Source organism: Euwallacea similis, chromosome 4, assembly GCF_039881205.1.
Source record: "Euwallacea similis isolate ESF13 chromosome 4, ESF131.1, whole genome shotgun sequence".
In the NCBI taxonomy this organism is placed as follows: Eukaryota; Metazoa; Arthropoda; class Insecta; order Coleoptera; family Curculionidae; genus Euwallacea; species Euwallacea similis.
Window position 1 is genome coordinate 4,779,547 of NC_089612.1, and position 19,368 is coordinate 4,798,914.

The 19,368-nt window shown below is 33.7% G+C and overlaps 1 protein-coding gene across 3 annotated transcripts in view; it reads left to right on the forward strand.

Annotated features, from left to right (window-relative positions):
• Oct-TyrR (Octopamine-Tyramine receptor) overlaps positions 1-19,368 on the forward strand; it is a 76,364-nt gene that overhangs the window by 44,456 nt on the left and 12,540 nt on the right. The window lies entirely within an intron of this gene.

The window sequence follows — 19,368 nt, forward strand, 5'->3', positions numbered from 1 at the left end:
TTTGATTCATACACTCCGGTTTAGAATCTGCACAGCAAGATTCTAAAAATCGGTTGTTAAAATCTACAATTTGGCATCTTTTCTCTGGTCAAGCCCCTTTTTTGCCACTGACGTGAACAAACGGCCATAAAATCTCTGAGATTCCCATTTCTTCTTCATTTAAAAAACTTTTTCCTTTCTAGCATTTTTTCGTATCTTTAACTATTTTAACACTCTAATTCCAATCTTACTTGTCCGTATTGGAAACCGATACCAATAACAGGAAAACCGTATAAACAATATCAGAAAGCAAGTTGATTAGTGGCGGAGATGAGTACTGAGTCACGAGATGGCCCATTCAATCATAGATCAAAAGTGACCCGTTCTATTGTTTCGCACCTGTCCCCGTTTCGCCGTAAAATTGATTTCTGTGACTTATTGCTCTTTAACCGGTTGTACTTGGACTGTGAATATCAATCATAGACAAATCACAGATATCAAAAAAATTATGGATATCACACAAATTTGATTTGAGAGTTACACCTAAGGTTCTTTGAAGTTTTAATATTAAAAATTAATTTGTTATTTGTTTTAAAAAGGTTATCACCTTGTAACTCACAAATAAGAAGAAATAGAATTTATGTCTACATAGCCTAATAGTAACCTATCTTAAAATGTCCTTTTTAGATCGCTTTTTCTTCTTTCCTCCCCAGGCCTGATAATGAATCCTAAAACATGCTGTATAGTAGGTGCTTGCGTATCGTATATTTTACGTTATGCACTTTTTTTGCATTTTCAGAGTTATTTCAAGCAGGTAAACGCTTCAGAAGTTCTATTATAATATAATACAAATATATATATATATATATATATATATATATATTTTAAATGTATTTTAAATTTAATATTTTATATAATACAAATATAAAATATACAATACTCGTATAAGTTGTCTCGTTTTTGGGCTGAACTACTCAACTTGAATTGAATGGGTAATCACAGTCTTTGGCAATTTCACAATTAGACATTATCCTATCGCTAAGTTCATTTACCCGGACCTGTGACCACGGTATAAACGCAATAAAAATAAAACGAATCGTATTTTTTTCAAAACAGATCACAATAAACTGTACTTTAATTTTTCCATCTCAACATTTCGAGGCTGCTCCAGACACTTTCTTTCATGCGAAATGGTATTCAGTTTTTATACAAATTCGCTTCAAAACTCCTTTCTGTCTTTCAAAAGAAAACTTTAACTAAACTCTAAGCAGTAACATCATTATAACTCGGATAAACAAAAAAAGAAAAACTTTCGGCTTGTATTTGAAGTTCTCGTTTTTAATATTTGCTGCTTCGTTTGGAGTTCTACAAGCAATTCTAGATTTGTTGTCTTAAAGAAATGTATTTCTACTAGCGCAAGTCTAATACCCTGAAACATTTCGCATATCATTGTTTATTAAAATAATGATCTAGCAGATCATCAATCCTCGAGAAACAATTTATTTTGGTGACGAATGGGATGCATATGGGTGTGATATATTGACTACAATAAATAATTTAGTTTCTAGCCATTGACGTGGACGTCAAGGGGCGTTTCGTGCCCCGGACATAAGGATATATAGACTTCTTCATCAGAAACAAAAAATGGCACAGTTTGAAGGTGTTAAATCAGTTGTCCAATAAAAAAAAAAACAAATTTTCCAGCTTCCCTATCCCTTATTACAATGTGCTGTCAACCGCATACTTTCCTAAATGAATGTCTAGGCGATTCTGGTTAGGTGTGCGCAATTGTTCGGTATATGGATCAATTCAAATCTGAATCGTGAGATATGGCATCGACAAATCGCAGCTTCTATTATCGATGTGATATTAAACCGAGCAATGGCAGCTAACCATTTTCATTCACTCTAAGCGATTTCCCCAAGTCAAATACGTAAATATGCTGTTTTATTAACTTCTTTATTTGAAATTGACGACTTTATTAGTGATAATTTTGTACGCCACGAATATCTCTAAGTGTTTGTTTCTAAGTAGTTTGTGTAGAGTGTTCAGAAAATAGGTTAGTTTAGGTAGAAATGAAGTATAAATAACCATTTACTAGGAATATTCAGGTTAACGGGAATAGCCGACTACGTTTAAGTAAGAATACAATTTGGTAAATGCTATAATTATTATTGTTTAAATTTAATTGGGAAAATAAACAGGAACGCTGTCGAATTGTTAGACTGATAATGCAACTATTATTTCATCAAACAAACCAAGCTGCACCGCTTTGCGTGTAAATGGAAATTGATTGAATGAATTTATATGAATATTCAAGCGTACGTATAATTTTCCTTTGAGGAAAATTTATCACAGTTGCGCTGAACACATTAGTATTTTGCTAAGGATTGATTGCTTATAGATTTATTAAAACGGTTTTTAATTAAAATAGCATAATAAATGAACGTATATTACTTCAACTTCTACCGAATATCCCAGCAAAGCGTTCATCATAGGATCATAGGATATACAGGAAAAGAGTTATACCGGTAGAGAAAGTGTTTTTTTAAGCTACTATGTGTTTACTTCAATATTTTGAGGTCACCTCGCAAAACATCTTGTCCTAGTCAATCCCCTAGAGATGAAAAAAGAAATGTTTTATCATCATATCCCACATACATACTATGTAGGTCCGCAGCTAAGTTTGAGTTTAAGCATTAACGATTTTGCATATACGTAAAATTGTCAACTTAAGCCAAACTTAGTCTTCAGCTTAGCCTATGGACCTGCGGGGAATAAGTTTCTCAAATGTCAGTGTGTCCTAAATTTATAATCTCACTATGTTAAATACTGTCAAAAGAATTTATCACGTGACAATTAAAATTTGACATTTTTTAGATTTCTAACCTGTCTCGTGTATTAAATTCTGCCACTATTGCATTTCGTTACTTATACAGGGGCAAAATAATCGATCTCCATCGCACCGTCCGTTTTTTAATCAGGTGCAGCAGCATATACCTGTGAATAAGGTAGCTAGTTGCGTACGTGTCGTCCGTTCCGTTTACATATCGTGAATCCCATCAATTGTGTACTATCCAATTTTATGTAATGTGTACGGAACGAGTATAGGAGGGAAAGAGAACGAATATCGATATAGAGAGACTTAACCTTTATGCAGATGACCTAGTTATTCTAAGCGGAGGAAGCAGATCTTTAATATGATATGCGAAAAGTAGGGTAAGAAAGGCAGCCCATCTTGCTTTGCAACCAGTACTGCTACACTCCGGGAGATGGGTAGCGGGTTTATTATCAAGTATGTGCTAACCGAATCAAAATTTGTTTACGAATTTTGCATTACAATAAACTTTTACTTAAAAAGCGGTTTTATTAGTAATACCGAGTGAGATTTTCAGTTACATTGCATAGACGCCCATGAAGATGTTCCCACTTCTGATTGAATTGTAACAAAGGTCGGAATAGATCAATCAGTGAAGTTAGATGAATTCAATAAAAAAATTAGAAGAGAAAGAGTTGAATTTAAAATTTGCCTGTACGCCTAGATTATATTGTACAATACAGGACCTTTATATTCCCGTGCAAACCTGAAATAGATGTTTAATTAAAGTAACTGTCGGAAATAATTAATATGTTCTATACGAAATGTTAACTAATCTGAATACCTGCTTGTAACGGAAGGTAGACAATTAGAATTAATAATTAAAATAACCACCAGACTTAGTGTTGAATTTCCATATTTTGTAGAGCGGTCAAGAAACGATTAAGAAATAAGTTTAGTAAAATACGTTTTATACAAATTTCAACCAGTCATAGATTAGTTGCTAATAGGAAAGAAAGTAACAAAATTAATGTACAGAATAATTAGTTATATTTGATTAAATAGGTATAATAGATATTTCCGTTATTGTCGGTCTCTCGAAACCTTTAAATTAGCAGTTTCATTTTTTTTTTCCAAATCGTCAGAATCTACGATCAAATTAACCAAATGAGTATCGTAAATCTGTCAAAAATAAAAATACTTTTGTTTTTTTTAATAAATCACTCTATATATTTTTTTTACATATATATGTATATGTATATAAATGAAAGAAATCCTTAATTTGATTTAAAAAATGTAATTATTCATATATTGTTTTCTCCTTTTCTGTCTCAGATATTTAAGGCCAAACATTGAATAAAAATTGCAGGTAATTCATACCGGGTCCACAGTACGTAACGGACACTTTTAGTTTTAGAGATTTTTGAAAAATTCAAAAACAGGATTTTTTCTTATTAAATTTAGAAACTACCTAGGTGAGGAAAAATGGAATTTTTTCAAAAATTTATGTAATGTATGTTATATACTGTGGAACCTTCATACATATTTAGATTTATGAGACGTTAAAAATGATGTATGTGTGTTGTATGTTGTGTATGGATGCCTTCGCACTAGTGCACAGGGTGAAAAAGTATAGACTTTTAGTTGCATAGTTTGAGAGTGGTTTTTAGAAAACATTACTAGTTCGAAGGTATCTATGGAAATCCATTGAAAAACAAAAGTAGTAACATAACAATCAATCGTTTGGTATTTTCTGCAGATGGCCCGATGGTAACAGCCGTGTAGTGTGGGATTTCGGATGACCCCACCTATTCACTGAAACCACCTCCTTTTTTTCCTGCTCCGCAGCCATTCTTAGCTACTTAGTGGTATTTTCCTTCTCAAAATTATTTTTTTTTAATCCCGGCCATATCGAAACGAATATTCAAAAGTTATTCACACTCAAACTCATACTGATACAATTTATATCAAAGTATCTTTAAAACTTGAACTGTATCAAATAACGCCACCGATATTTTAATGGAAAAGTGACGGTAATTTTGTTTTGAAAATGGAATTTGAAATTAACATCCTCTGTCGACGTCTCTAGAACTGATTTCGTTTGAAATGATTGTTATTTATAACTCAAAAGGTTACAACCCCAATTTATGATCCAATATATTTCTCTGCTCATTTATTTTAAATTATTGGTTTCTCTACACAAGGACCTTTATTGCATGAAACTTGAGAGACACCTCACTTTGCACGTGTATTCGTATTTCTGAACTATTTCTTATAATATTCCATATCTGTTCATATATGTATGTATATACAGGGTGTTTGGAGATTGGTGAAAACTACATTAGTCGATAATACTATTTACAAAATTCCAAACATACGGGATGATCTTCAGAGTATAAAGCTTGCATTTTTTGTACATGGAAAAGGCATAATTGTAGTGTTCTCCAGACAAAAATCCAATTGGACTGGCAGAAGAATTATTCTCAAGAAGAATTAGTGCTTCTTTTTCCACATCCAACTACTACAACTAGTTCTCGGTTCGGTCCACCAGCACGCCCTTGGTGTGTTTTCAATACTGGGGTGGCTCATTTTTGTAAAATAGGTCTGTCTTCTCTTAAATTAATAATAAGTCAACAGATTTTAAGTTAGTGCGATGGACCATTAGTTTAAACTTTCGTTGGTAACATTAATAACGTTAAATTTAAAAACATGCAATATTACAGCAAAGTAATCACTGCTGCCAGTCACTATAGACTACAGTGCTGCAATATCGCGATAAATAAAAAAAATTACTAGTAGTAGATAGATATCTGATAAATAATTTCTGAATATCGTGCCATGTTCATCAAATTTAGGGTTTTTCGAAGCGCTGAAAGGCCAGTGAAAGTGTCCGGTAAATACGTCCGCTTTGCAACGGTATTTGGTTTTTTTCTCTATTATGATAACTTTTTTTGTCAATTTCTGCCAGTACGATTTACTTTGTACTGTTCAATTTCTTGCCTTTCAACCATTTCTCTTGTCGATATTAGCATATCAAAGTCTTGATATTTCTAACGAGAATTTCTGTTTAAAAAAAACACACATATGTTGTTTTTCATTAAGGAAGTTCTTTAAACTACAGCATCCTATAAGTGTGTTTTACAAAGAACCACATCTTATAACAATCAAGTAACTTATCAGTAACTGCTATAAATTACTTAAAACTCCCATTTTTTAATTTTCTGTTTTAGGGGAGGTGTAAATTAAATTCAGGTGGGCTGGGATAACATCCCTAATTGTTTAGCTTGCTTCCTCTCGTGTGGAGGGGTGCTTAATCTGAACACATTATGGCCTGATAACGTCTAATGCATCAGGCTCGGTAAATTTATGCAACCCCTGAAGCCGTAACACTCGCACGTATGTGAAATACACTGAATTCGAAGGAAACTTGATTTCAGCTACTCCCAGGAGTGGGATTTTAGAGATTGCCATGATATTGTGCCAGCACCTAAGATTAAAATGTACAGATCTAAGTTAGCTTTATCCAACAGGTCGACATATACGAGCCTACAAAGCTATTTTAGCAGGTTCGCAATTAAAACAACGCCGTGAAATTAGGAAAGCAATGTATTTATCCAGGCGTGCTCTGGATATAATTAGAGCCATCAATTACACTCATTGTCAGTTCAATTGCTTTCATTAACGAAATTTGCTGCTAGTTAATGATAGATTGCTAATTACTGTTAGCCAGCATATTGAAAAAGGCAGTAGTACTTTTACGAAACTGCAATGGTAGATGGCAGATAGCTAAAACCAAATCTCATTAGGGAATGAAAAGAAAGTTTGGCGCTATACTTGCCACCTTCAGATCAGCAGAGCAAAATGGTCAAGTTAATAAAAAGAATCGATTCCAGCTATTCCCTCCTGAGATATTTCAATGGCTCTCGAAATTGTTATCAAAGAGATCAAAGGAACAATGGGAATGGCGTTGATCACAACTGATGGCTGCAATTTTATCCAGCAGACATGGAACTCACCTTGTCAATAAGCATTTACTTTGCTGAAAGAGCTTTTGATTAACCTATTGCTTTACATTGGCTTTTGAAGTGAATTGCTTTTGACGTAAAGTCAATGGAACGATGGTCTTTGTGTATTGAAACAAATTACACATAACTAAATTGCAATGCCTATTGATGTTACTGTATCAAGACGCACTTCAAGAACGGCATTTGCTTGTGCACTATCGATTATGTCTATAATGGAAAAGGAGGAGCGTGCCAAGAACCGGTAAATTTCAATTTTCAAGTTCAAGTCTATACCATAGCTGATTATACACGAAACTCCTAAAATATCCATTATAATGTTGTTAGCGAGCTCTGCAGATCGCTTTAATGAGGAATTCAGAATTAGTACTCTGAAAATAGGACTAAAAATGGGATGGGTTGAGGGTGAGGCTATTATTAGGGATTGAACAACTTTGGAAAATAATCTCTTCCGAGTAGTGTTCTTAATACATATTGAAATTTCTCATCAGATGTACTGACCTTGAGTGACGTTAGTTGGTGAGTACAGTTGGAATTTCCTTAAAATAAACTCCCGCCCGAGAACTTGATTTACACATTGTGAACTCCTCACACTAGGTTACCCGTATGTCTACTGACACAATAGTACCCAGACTTCTACAGTTCTCTAATCACTGCCAATACCAGTAATCGCATATGAATACCCTCTTCTTAGGAGGTTGTATTGTGCAAACTAAGTATAGGATACGCTAATACAGAATGATACTTTTCAAGGAGCAGACACTCTTTTATCTTCCCCAACTATATTGTGGTCTCACTTCACCATGTGACACATCTCATCCACTTCAGCACTTTCTGATGTGAACTTGACATTCTGGTCGTACCTTGATGTATAATATATTTATCACTATTTTTCAGGCTTCTTATTATATTAGAAAATTTCGTCAGGACACAAAAAATTATCATCTGGGCCTTTATACCCCCTAGATGACCAGTCGTCAAAGAAATGACATAAAAGAACGGCTCATTCTGTTCAAATAAAATGGGGGCCCCATTCAAAAGCTTTTAGATCTAATTCTTAGTTAGAGTCACGCTGTCGACTTGAATATCTTGTTAAGCTCTTTCGAATTCCATCAAGAGTTTCAGCGTAAATTAACCACGAAATTAGTGCTTGCACCAAAGTCACGATTCTTTTTAACTTTTTGCACTTTTCACGTACTTTTGCTTGAGCTAAATCAATATTTTTTTCTCTCGCATAAACTAACTTTTGATGTTGATTGCACAAGTACAACAAAATTATCCATAATTTTAGCTTCTTGTCTAAAAACTACATGAGTTTATTTTCATATATTCGTAGGTTTGATAAATTGATCTGTACAGTCTACAGATTTAAACTCCATAAGTTTTTTACGTGGAATTTAATCAAACAAAAAGTGACAACGACTGAATCGACATCAGGCGATATGAAAGATTGAATCACACTTATCAATGACACCCGAATCGTTGGAGCGTGTACACGAAATTTATTTAGAAAAATATTGAAAACGTGTTTGGAAGTTGAAGGGTGGAGGGGGCATTTTGAACCATTTCTCTAGAACAGCAGGCAACACATTAGTTTCAATTAAATATTAAATTATTTATTTTATTATATAATTAGCCATAGTTTGATAACCCATGAACAAATTTCATAATTTTTTGCACATATGTAATTTTTTTACACATATTCGAATTTGTCAAATAAAAGTTTAAGATTGCGCTTAAAATTTTAAAGTAACTATCCAGATATAAAAATATGTCTAAAAGTGTCCGCTATCAACTACTTCATCTAAATTGCTTTGTGACACTTCAAAAAATTCACTCTGTATATGGTTTATTTTATCTTGCGTAGTAACGGTTAATATGTCAGGATGACAGATAATATTTTATATTAAACATAAATATAAAAAATACACATAAAATGTTACGATGCCATTTTATATGTGAAATGTTATCGTGATGACAGAGTGACATTTTACATTTATTAATGCAGTGTAGTTACCGCTGTGCTTTTTGGATAAGTGCATTGCTCAAATGGACAGTTCAAAATAGGATGGAAACGTATAGTGCAACTATATATGGATACTTTCTATAAGTTTCTGTAGCATGTGATCCGTTTAAGGGCCTGAAACTACGCTAAGCATTCCGGGATAGCCTGTTGATTTCGTATCCACATGAGAAATGCTTTGAGTTTCAGATTGTCGAGTGGAATTAAGGCAATTGCCACACGTCAATCAAAGATTAAGGTTTATTAGGGGGTTCCTATACCTATATATAGTATTTAGTTTCACATTGATGACGTGGAAACCTTATATCTCGTAATTAACCATCCTCTTATGCCTGTTCAGAGGGCATGGGAATACACGATTAATTGGTTAAAACACATACATACCTCCTATAGCTGCGTATGAATATCTATCCGAAATCGATAAATGACTGTATCGATCTTAAGCTCAAAAAGATAAGGATATTTTTATTTAAATAACCATCCAGGAGAAGTAGAAAAATTGAGCAATCAATCTTTTAAGAGAATAATTTCGAGTTTTCTGATTTGATATTCTAGGCCAACCAAATTAATAAGCTTCCAGTTACAATCGATGTGTACATAATCGATATTTTGGATAAAGATTGTCAATCCTACCGTGTCCTGTTAAAAAATAGTTTGATGTCTGGGCTCTATAGCAGGCATATCTTTGAATAAAGCTCTTAACACCACCAAAGACGAATAAATCTTCAAGGTGTAAAACCTCATCAAACGAGAGATATTGATTACTTGACAGACGCATAGCATTCTGCAATTGGTTGGAGGCAAAAAGTAAACGTAGCCTACCTACTTTGTACTAATTGACAAAATTATACCTCAATCAAAAATCATGCTAGTGGAATTGTTACATTCGGTAAAATAAGGAATTGGCACTTTGTACACACAATAGTTCAGTCGGTAATTAGCTAAGTAAATCCTGAATCAAGGAATTTGCTTTAGAAAACCATAAACAAGTACCAACCAATTTAGATACTTGTTTACTTTCCTCCCAAAACCCACTACGGACTTCCCAATTGAAATCTAAACATAACGGTAAAGCCCTGACCGTTGTCCAATTTCCTCGGTATACGTCCACGTCGGTCAGGAAACTCTGGAAAATACGCTGCGACGATAATCCAGGGTCGAAACCTTGTTATGGAATACAAGTGGGTAGATTTACAAAATTTTATCTCTATTTTGCCTAAAACTGGCAGAGTGAATACTTGGAGAAAATGTCGTGTTATTGTTATTATTCACATAATGTGCTTTTGCTGGCGAAATTGGATTTTATACAGGGTTCCATCAAGAACTTAATAAATTTCAAGATAAGAAATCGATATTAGTTATGTTTCAGCAAATCAGCAATGCTGATTGATGATCAGAGATGGGCGTATAAATTTGCCTTTCAGGGAGCGAGCATCCGGAATTGACTAATTCTGATTATTTAGTCAGCTGTTTGATGATATTGATATTTTGATGAATGTCAGAGCTGTTTCGTGAAACATGCGTCATTTTTAGAGTGACTCATATCTTCACCATAGTTGGCCTCATGGTCGATTTTCTGTAACCACACTTTCATTTTCACGTGTCCGTAGTTTATTTTTTTACCAACATAGAAGCTCTCGTAAAAGAGAAGAACCTATCAGTTGGCCAGGGCACAATAACAATTTAACACCGTTGGATTTTTTCCTCGGGGGTGACATTAAGTTCTTGGTCTATGAAAGTCGTGTAACCATCTGCAAGGCATAGTTTGAGAGAGCTGCAGCCTGTCTTCGTGCAGCTGAACCCGCACATGCTACAAAGTGTGTGCGATTCCATGATTTGATGGATAAATTTATGTAATGAGATGAAGGGTCGCCATGTTGAATCGATGTCACAAATTTATCATTTTTGCGTTGTTTTTAATAAAAATTTCTTCAATACCGATGTCTTTTAATCTCCAAATTAAAACGGTTCATTTTCGACAAGGAGTTTATATGGAAAAATTCTACCATAAAATCTATAACCTCCTCATGTTTGGTACTACATTTTTGAAACACCCCGTATGTTTTAGATACTCTCTTATTCGTAGCGGTCCGGTGTCGTGCATGTATCAAGGCACTAAATTGGTTTAATTAAATAGCAAATTATTTATTTTATATTAAAGCCACAATTTCTTTATCAAATTAAATAAGTTTTTTCAAACATGTAACTTTTTTTATGTATAAATAACCTTTGTTAAATAATGGAAGCAATTGCGAAAATTTTCGAAACGAAAATCCCCCCAAAAAAACCCGAGAAAATGCTATTTCACTATTTCACCCATAAGAAGAAAAATACTTTCGTCTATGATTTTTCCGGAAGTTATTCCGATCTTTTTTTGTTTTTCAATTTTAAAGCAGCTTCTAATGATTAAATTGCGCATGTTTGCCTTAATTCAAGCTACGCTGTATATCTTAAGGTTTAGAAGGCTCCCACATATTACCAGGAACTTATAGAACCCTCTATATTGAAACTGAATTGGTGTTGATTCCAGACTCAAATCAATCATTCTTAATTAAGAATTTAACACCGCTTTTACGCCTTTTTAATGTTTCTACCGAAAACTCATTATTAGGAAGTTTACCAGAAGCAATTTTATAACCCAAATAAGCGCCAAATGTTCAAAGCGTGCCCTCCAATAGAGATCGAGTTTACGCTTAACTTTTCACGACCCATAAATATTGCATTGGAACTAAATCCAGCTTGACCTTTGATGTCTCGGGGGACTTCTTTAAGTCGACAAGTGGTTGTCAACTTCAATTTCTTTCTCTCTCAAATCACTTAGAACAGGACTTGTAGGTCAACTTTTTTTTATAGAGAGTGGTGGATTTTTCCTTTCCTGGTAATGCCTCTTGAGGCTAAACAACTAAACATAAGAACATACGTTATCACGTCCACAACACGAATCAGCTTTCGCAATTTAGACTATTCATCTGTCTTTCTTGGCTTTATTTAACTTCCATTCAATAGCGAAAGATACAATTTCCTCGTCCCAATGTAGCAGCAAAATCCAAAATAAATTTTGACAATCTGCTCGCATGAATTGAGTGGCTAAAATTTGGATTCTGATTTACTGAACCGAACAGCATTTTGTGTATATCGAGGAAATTGGACAACGGTCAGGGATTTCACCATTATGTTCGAGTTTCGATTGAAAACTTCGCTATGGGTTTTAGGAGGAGCAGATAAACATACATCAATACTCGTTAGCAGTTGTTGTACTTCCCTGGTAAGAGCCCTTCATGGATTTAGGTTAGTCTGATTGAAGAAGCAACGATGGGCAATTTATGCCGACTTGCTCTTGTCCTGGTGAAATATTTAGGTTAAGCGGAAAATGTAGGAAAATAGACAAGGAAGTAGAACAGGATTTTCCTTTTGTTCGAAAATACATAAGATTTTATCCGGATGAAGCTTTAATCTTTGATGGACGGGTTGCAATAACGTTAATCCCACCCGCAATCTAGAGCTCAAAACTTCCCTCATGCGTAACGAAAATCAACAGGCTAATACAACACAGTGTGTATGGGCTGGGCGAATTTAAAGCAGTTAAATACGTCAAAGAGCGTTAAAGAGAAGACGATATAGAAGATTCGTTATTGTATAACGAGCGTGGAATAGATAATTATTAGTTCCTTATAGAACACATGATTATTATTTCCTCTGACTGAGCAAGAAATTTGTAGTGATTCGGATTTGCGGGGAGAGTATTTACGTAAAATTAGGCAGTATCGACAATTGTACAGATGTATAGTTTGTTTAAATGAAACGTGGTTCGACACTTACGGCGTAATTAAATATGGCTGGGTAGATAATTAAAAAAATTGCAGTTTAGGTACTTCATGTTCGAGACAAACAAATTATTATTCTGCACGCTGGCAGCGAAAATTGATTTGTGCCAAAGGACTTGTTGTTGTGCGCTAAAATTATAAGCCAATCCTCCGCTGATTACCATGGAGTATGACTGCTCAACTATTCGAAAAATGGATCACCGAACAACTACTATCAAACGTCCCTACTAACTCAGTCATTGTAATGGATAACGCCCTTTATCATTCCCGGTTACTAGTTAAGGCCCCTAATAATAGTACAACGAAACAGAACATGATCAATTTTATGAGGAACAAAAATGTACATATTTCAGAAAAAAAGACAACAAGAAAAAGAATTATTAGACATAATAAAGTCTTTAAATTTGAGAAAAGTGCACGTGGGCGTACAATTTTGCGGTTACCGCCCTATTATTGCATTTTTAACCTAATTAACATAATTTAGGCGATAATGTAGTGAAACGAAAAAACTGTGTAGCTCACGTTATCCAAAAAGAAAACGAATATCATGTGTCACTCCTTGTTGCCTCAATAATTATTCAGCCGAATATTGATAGTGACTTTACTGATGTTGAGAATGCTAAAACTTGTATTTGAATTTAATTAAAAAATAATATATATAATATTAATATATACCTACTAAACTTATTTCTTATAAGGATTCAAAAGTAGAGTTTTTGTTACGCCCGTGTCCTGAATTCCTTCAATGTATGCCGGAAAGAGGTTTTTTCGCAGTTTCCACTCATAATAAAAATGATATATACTTTTATATTATTTTTAAATACTTTAAATACTGTTTGGTTTTAATTTATTATAATAAATTTGAATTCATCGTTACGGAGTTTTAATTTATCATAATAAATTTAAATTCGCCGTAATGAAGTTTTGGTTTGTTACAATGAAGTTAAAACCATCGTAATGGAATTTTAATTGATTAAAATAAATTTAAGCTCAGTTATAAAGTAGCCAGAAAATGGAAGAAATGATACCATTGCAATATAGGCACATAAATTGTTCATATCATTTTATTGCGGAATATTTTTTTCTATAATAATATGGTGGAATGAATCAATTTCATAACGGTTTTTACAGACGATTTGATTACTTTTCAGCAATAGTTTTAGAGAAAGTACCTAATTGGAGATCATATTTTAAAAAATTTATTTAAACACGGTGTTTCTACAATAAGGATATTGAGGGGGATCTCTTAAAGAGTAATGGGTAGAACTCTCGTTAAACATCTCATCTGGTAGTCATTTCATGATGCAAACAGATCTATAAAATTATTTTTCGTTTTTCGGCCATTTCGAAAAAAACCGCAATTTTCGATTTAAAAAAACTTCCCCAATTATGGTAAAAACAGATGGAAACTGAAACGACTTTTCTGTTGCGACTTTTTTATAAGCTCTAACAGGACATTCTTGGATTCATTCTCTGCTATTTTGTTCGTAGAAAATGAACATACAGCTTTTTTTCTAAATAGAGTCCTGGTGTACATGGAAATGTGCACATCATCAACATTTTCCATAGAAAAGTATTTGGTTAGATGAGAGCTAACTCATAAACAATGGATTTTTCAATACAGAAAATATGCATTACTGGTCCAGGGAAAACCCCGTTTTTACAGAATTGAACATCACCAACATCGCTTTGGGCTTAATATGTGGAGTATTTGGCACTTGAATAAATATTTTTTTCTTTTATGATCATTTTCCATTTTACTTGAAATGAGTTTGGAGTAAGTCTTACAATTAGATAATCTTCCGGTGGCATTAAAACATATTTGGAGGGTATGAATTGAAATGATTCATATGACATGATTCATATGAGATTTCTTGCAAACTACTTATAAAGTGATAGGGAGCAAATCCCAAGACGTTACATTCGGTTCCTTTACTTCGCAACAAAAGTTTTGGCTTATAAGGGATTTTCGGGGATTATCACCTGACTAAATTTTTTTCTTCAAATGCGTAAAAAATTGACTTCGAGAAAGCTGCCGATTCGAAAAACTAATTTTTGTGTCAAGTCCTCCTACCTTCCTTTGGTTTTTAACGAATTCAGAATGTACTAAGAACACATCAGCTTCTTCAGCATTTCTATAAATCGGCATTTTCATACACAAAAATGTTTGTCACTTGGACCTTTTTAACTTTTGATCGACAGTTCGTTTCTCAAACGAAAAATAATATTTATTTGCGCCAGAATTTACACTTCAAGAATTAAAATTGGCTGATTGCAACAGCCAGTGATCAACTGGTTTTAACAGCAAAAACAATCGTGGTGTCGATCATGATCTACTTGATTGAAAATTAATTGTGTCCGTCACTCATCAACTGATTTTCGACCGGTCTGAAGAACTAAAATACGCGGAATAATATTCATTCAGGATATTGACAAAAAGGTGATGTTCATATTCAAAAAAGCACCTTAAATTACTTCCGAGAAAACTAAAAACTTCAAAGGGAGCTTTTTCCTGGAAAAGTTATATCACGACACTTTAAGTTTCCTCCAAATTTCAGCTCAATACCCCCAAAAGTTTTGACTTTTGTGATAGAAGGAGAAGTTGACATCCGGTATACTACTATAGGAAAATGGCTGTTTGAGTAGCTTCATTTCAAAGCCCTTTAAAGGGAGAATATACAGCACACGTATCAAATTCGGCACGATCTGACCCCAAAACGTCACGTTCAGACATTCACTTCATATCGATATAAATTGTCCCAGCTTAGAGAACTGGATAGAAAGTACTTTTATAAGTATGCTTCATTCCCTAAATTGCTCATCATAAATTTTTTAATGCTTCCTAATAGCGCGTTTCTCTAAAGTACCATTAATCTCCTTTTACGGGCGATTTAAAACTGTTTTAATCTGGAAATCGGGAACTGATTTAATGGAGAGTTTAACAAATAACTTTCATATTTTTATTGAGTAAATTTATTCAGATGTATAAGGGAATCGAGTTTGTCATTGAATATTCACACGCTCTCGATAATAACGTGACATGCTATAAATGCTCGTAGTCGGAGGTACGTGCTAAGAAATTTGTTAGAAATTGCATGTAAATAATTCATTTAAGGGAATAAACGAATTGAAATGAAGCACACATGGCGGAACCCATATGCGAAAAAAATGGTTCGATAATATTTCATATGGAAAATAACAAAGAATGATAAAATATTCTTTGGTGCACCTCAAAACACTTCTCATGATGACAGATAATTGCAAGTTAGAAAGTTATACAAAACTCCTTCGCGGGATATGAGATTCTGCTAGCTGTAGGAAACTTAGTCGTTTCAGCAGATAAGCTACCTACGTAAAAGTTTTCCCGTGTAAAGATTTAAATTTTGAAATACAAACTCTGTTTATTAAGAAAGTTTTGTATAATATGAGACTTTCGTTGTTGTGGGTGCGTGCATCTGAAAACTATATATTTTGTGACATTACTTTCCGCATAATGGATGCATCACCGTGGAGATATTGTTTTATTTTTTTCTAAAAACATTATTAAACTAATTCAATAATATCCTTAGTTGAATTAAGAACATTATCTACATCTTGAAAATTACAAAAAATTAACTAAAGTAAATTTTCTAAATATTGACTATCTACACCAATACATGTTCCCAGTCTTAAACCACCATTTTGTAACATTTTGAACAAGGTCTGGAGTATTTGCACTTTTTATTTTCCTTTCCATAATTCCTCTCTACTGTTAGGTAGGAATTTGTATACCAATAACTTAAAAAAACCGGCCAAAAAGAAATTTATTGGATATAAATCGGGAGTTTGTGGGACAGATATTTCCTACTCCGATTAATCCACCATCAATAGAAAAACTTCATATTCAAGAAGTCCTTTAAATGAATAAAGTAATAGGTAGGAGCGTCATCTTTCATAAACCAGATACTTTATTTTAAGACTAAAAGGTCATCACCTAAAACTATATATGTAGGTGTAAGTAGTTTTTCAAGAAGTTCAAGTGCCGTTTCCCGTTCTGTTTTGCCGGTCACGGGCTGCTGTATTGTTCCGCTCTATTACCATACCACTTTCCCAGAAAACCGCAGCTTTAAGCCAGATTTTCCTAAGAAAAAAGTGCTCAGATGTAGATGAACGATGAAGAATCACAGTTAATGTACATCTATCAAGTTACGAGTTATTATTTTGCACTTAATAGACTTTTTCTAATTATCGCTCATACACTCTTGCTTACCCTCCATCAAAGTTTAATTTATATTCCCTTCAAATCCCCTCCAACCTGAATATGTCTTTGACATATCATCTTCAATTAATGATAAAAACATCTACCTTACTAGACTGGAAAGCATTAGCTACAATAATAATTGTTTTAAACTTAACATTAATAGACAGCCATAACTTTGAGGTTCCCAGGAGAGTTGGAGGCAAACATATTATCACTTCTAAAGTATCGATTATGTCGGTAATTGTGCAAACTATAGCATGCCGAATAACGGTTAATTTCAATTTTCAAATTTAAGTTTAATAGGTGATTATGTAGGAACTTCATAAAATATCCATTAAAGCGTTGGGGAGTTTATGCAAGGGTAAACTGCCCGTTATTGCAAGTTGATAAATCGGCCTTAATTTAGTTTACAAGATTTTACACAACACGTTTTGCACAAGTAAAAATTAAGGTTTAAATGTTGATACTTCGTTTATAGGAGTTTTTTTCCAGTAATTTCTATGTTCCTGTTTGATGTCCCTCTTTTCTTAGCAGTTTAGCAAGTTAACAACATATCAATAATTTTGAGCTAAAGTTATCAAGAAATTAAGAAGAATTTTCTCTCCACGTATTTACAAAATAGAATTCTACAACGAGGTATCCAATCTCAGTTAACTTACTAAGTCTTTAAAGGTCCAATAACACTTTCCTGATATTGGAGTGTCATCGTGCTTTTCACTGGCCGCACTAGGGTAATGTGAAGGTATCTCTATCATACGTTAACTTAAGGATAATATAAGGTTACTTATAATGTAATTGTAATAATACCTTTACATTGTCCTAGTGAGGCCAGTGGAAAACGCAGTTTAGTTGAGGTTAGTTCGCTTTCGTTCGTTGAGAATTAAGGTTCTCGCCATGTTGCAGCTAAATGAAAAGCCAGATCAACACCTAACCCTACACGATTTCTTCCTTTTTAATTATTACTAACGTGATAATAGATTTTGAAGTCAATAAAGTTTGTATCACTTCAAACTCGATACTTTCCGTCGCACTAAAGTAAAAAAGATCAGCTGGTTATCCACTTATCTCCTTACAAATTCGATTTCATTTTACCTCTCATTAAACTTCTATAAGAATTCCTCACCTCGAAATTTCATTAAATTAAAAATTGCTCCGACGCGACAGGCTATGAATTGAGCAAATAATGGTGTCGAGCATGTCTAGATTAAATTTCAAAGTTGGAAGACTTCTCCATTAAAACTTCCTTCCTTCCTTAAAAAAAATCAGTTTCACTTAGAAACCGCGAGTGGATCTGCACCGATCTAACAGCAGCAGCTGCTTGATGGGCTTATTTAATCCTCTTTAAAAATTTGCTCGATAGAGTTCCCAACATAAGTGAGCTGACATAACAATAATTTCTCGTGTGAAGATGAACTTAATGAACTCTGGCTTTTTAAAAACTTCCAGGCAAGTCTCTTTTACGTCCTGGATTTACTAAATTAAAAATTACTTTTGAACAAGACGGTTTAGGAATTGAAGTGCATTTTGTGCAGAGATTAAATTTCACAAGGGAGAGAGCTCTCTCTATTGTTAAATTTTCCATGAAGGTAAATATTTTAATAACTTAATTAAAGTCTAGATTATAAGTGCACAGTTCCTGGTCTTAGAATCTGAAGTATGTCTATTTTATAATGATGTGGTATGCCACCAAACACTTATTCGTACTATTACTGGAAAAAGAAAAGAGGAGGAAGGCTTTTTAAATTTGTCCCACTATGAGCTTCTGGTCACGATTTCTTTGCCCCGCAAGTGGCTACAATTAGTCGTGTCAGAAAATGTAACGAAGTAGTAGCGGCCAAACGTGTTACACATTATTTTCTGATAAGTCAGGTAATGCCTGAATGGAATTTTAATGAGGTTTGAAAATACTTTGAAAAGAAAGATGCTCTTGCTAAATATTTAAAATATGAGTATTACAAATTTTGAGCTTCGTATTATGCAGGGATTTCAGTGGTAATAATGATATAAAGAAAAACTGAGCTCGCAACTCGGTTCTTTTTTTTTAAAAATATCCATTCCGCTTTCAGATTTATTCCATTTATATTTGTTTGAGCGTCACAAACGACCTTTCACTTTGGAACCCCAATTTGAGAGTAGATTGTGGTTTGTTTACTGTTGGAAATATTACCATTCTCATTGCATCTGCGTAGGAACACCTAGATATCTTCAAATAAGGCAAAAGTATATATAAAACGCTAGGGAAGTACCGACGATCTATTTTTTTAAATTATATTCAATGCTGTTTTTGTTGCTTTTTCCAAATAACGTGTCACCTAATCGGTTTTTCATTTTTCATTATTACGTACTCTACAAATTTACAATACGTGTCCAGGATAAAGATGTCTAGCATGGGGATCTCGTAAATAGCATTAGATAGTAGTTTAGATTATAAATAGGAAGGTAGTAGACGGTAAAAAATTAAC